Raw genomic sequence first — 2,925 nt, forward strand, 5'->3', positions numbered from 1 at the left:
TGCATTGTTAGGTTGTTACTTTGTTACAGAGGCTACAATATTTAGTAACGCTGCTACAGATACCCCATTGTGATACATTGTTACATTGTTTAAAGGAAAACTGTCATCCTGTCCACCCACACTAAACCCAATACAATGGGGTATAGTGTGGGTGAACAGGAGACCAATGAGCAGTCACTTACTATAATACAACCAGTGGGTCCTGAGATATGTCCCCCAGAATATCCTCTGATAAATTCAGTTAATTGTGCGCCATTCATGGTCTGTGACTCCACGTCCTAATGACTTGAAGTCGCTGCTCATGTGAACGCTGTGCTCTTTGCATAGAGCGCATGCGCTGACTGACTATATTCAGCTCTCACGTCGTAATGAGCAGAGCTTTTACATGACCAGCAACTCCACGTCACGTGGGTTTAGTGTGAGCGAACAGGCTGACAGTTTTCCTTTGAGATAATTTGTTGTTATGTTATTACAGATGCTACATTGTTCTGTTAGGTTTCTACAGATGTTAAAGGGGTAGTCCAGTGGTGAAAAACTTATCCCCTATCCTAAGGATAGGGGATAAGTTTGAGATCGCAGGGGGTCCAACCGTTGGGGCCCCCTGCGATCTCTCTGTACGGGGGCCAGGCTCTCCGGCCAGATAGGGGGTGTCGACCCCCGCACGAAGCGGCGGCTGACATGCCCCCTCAATACATCGCTATGGCAGAGCCGAAGGTAGCACTCCGGCTCTGCCATAGAGTTGTATTGAGGGGGCGTGTCGGCCGCCACTTCGTGCGGGGGTCGACACGCCCCCTTCGCGCGGGCTGTCCGGGCCCCGTACAGGAGATCGCGGGGGGGGGGCCAGCAGTCGGACCCCCCACGATCTGCAATTTATCCCCTATCCTTAGGATAGGGGATAAGTTGTTCACCACTTGTTCACTACTGGACTACTCCTTTAAGTATGTTATGTTGTAACATTATTACAGATGTTTTTTGTCTATGGTGACACTGTTACTGTTGCTTCATTATTGTAATGTTGCAGATATTTTGTATAATATTTCTACAGATGCTACATTGGATGTTGTTACAATGTTACAGATGCTATGTTGTGCCCCTGCATGTCCCTCTTTCCACCCTTATTAATGAGATCTTGGAGTTTTGGATTTCTGATCATGGCTTTAATTACTTTTATTGTCTTACAATCCCCCTGAAACCTCATTGATGCAGAAAATGACTCCTGTAACTGGAGGCGCCAGTGTGACACATCTCTGATAGAATCCCTATATCTGGATATTGCTACAATAAGTCTCCTCATCCGTCCTCTTGTGGAATATTGATTGGTTCTCCCAGTCCGGACATGCTGAATGTGGACAGATATGGCATCTGGGCGCAATGCAAATACAGTGAACCCTCAACTTACAATGGCCTCAACATACAATAGTTTCAACATACAATGGTCTTTTCTGGACCATTGTAACTTGAAACCAGACTCAACATACAATGCTATGGAATCTGCAAAATGTGTCAATGGCTGGAAGAACCGACCAATCAGAATAGATATATCACTGGTAAAACCCCCTGTATTCCTAAAGTGCATGCACTGACTGGTGTCTGGTAGCGCCCCCTACAGTACAGGGAGGTATTACATGTTCTGTACTCTTTACCTGTACCAGGGTTAGCTGCTCCTTTGGACATCAGGTGAGGGTGGCTCCATTTTCCTTTTTTATTTTTTTAAGGACATTGCGTGTTCTGTACAGGACCATGAAGAAGCTTCTGTCCTCTACATAGACCAGTGTTTCACAAAGAGGGTGCCTCCAGCTGTTTCAAAACTACAACTCCCAGCATGCCCGGACAGCCTTCGGCTGTCCGGGCATGCTGGGAGTTGTAGTTTGGCAACATCTGGAGGCACCCTGGTTGGGAAACACTGAAATAGACAGTTATTTACAGCTCCCAGCAGATCTTTCTTACTTTTATATGTAAGAACTTGCTTTATCTGAATTAGTTATCTACTTATTTATCTCTAATCCTCACTTTTTCTTATTTTTGGATGACATTTTGGTGGCTTCAGAACCAATTACCAGGTTTCCATAGAGCAATGATCTCAATATACAATGGTTTCAACATACAATGGTCGTCCTGGAAGCAATTAATATTGTAACTTGAGGGACCACTGTATAACACATAAACCAGTGGATTCTGGGCATGCATGCATATTGGTGACCAGGTTGTCAGAAGATACAATGGGGGGAATAAAGAAAAAACTGTCAACCAGCAAAACTGTCTTATTTGCCCATAGCAACCAATCAGAGCTCAGCTTTTATTCTTTAAACTGCTTTGGTAAAATAAAAACTGTGCTGTGATTGTTTACTATGGGCAAGGGCTATTTTCAGACAACGTTTTTTTGTTTTCATTCAATGCATATATCTTAGGAGTGTAAAGACCCTTGTGGGATATCCATTTAACAGATGCAAAGCAAAAGCCCCCTAACTGCATCATAAAACATTTTGTAGTCCCAAACAACACCATGGGACCATACAGCCATAATACCATTCAGAGACACATTCTGTCTCCTAGACAGGAAAATACTTTGGTACAAAAAGTACAACTCAGTCCAAGAACAACAGCAAATGACCTTGTAAGGATGCTGGAGGAAACAGGTGCAAAAGTATGCATATCAACATTAAAATGTGTCCTATATCAACATAGCCTGAACACAAATAAGGGAAAAGATACTCTTTGCAAATGCACGTGGGGACAATATCTTACTTTTTAAAGAAATTTCCTCTGGCCTGATGAACTGTTTGGCTATAAGGATTATAATTAAAGGCGTACTCCGGTGAAAACCTTTTTTCTTTTAAATCAACTGGTGGCAGAAAGTTAAACATATTTGTAAATTACTTCTATTAAAAAATCTTAATCCTTCCAGTACTTATTAGCTGCTGAATG

Source organism: Hyla sarda, chromosome 6, assembly GCF_029499605.1.
Source record: "Hyla sarda isolate aHylSar1 chromosome 6, aHylSar1.hap1, whole genome shotgun sequence".
NCBI classification, from domain to species: Eukaryota; Metazoa; Chordata; class Amphibia; order Anura; family Hylidae; genus Hyla; species Hyla sarda.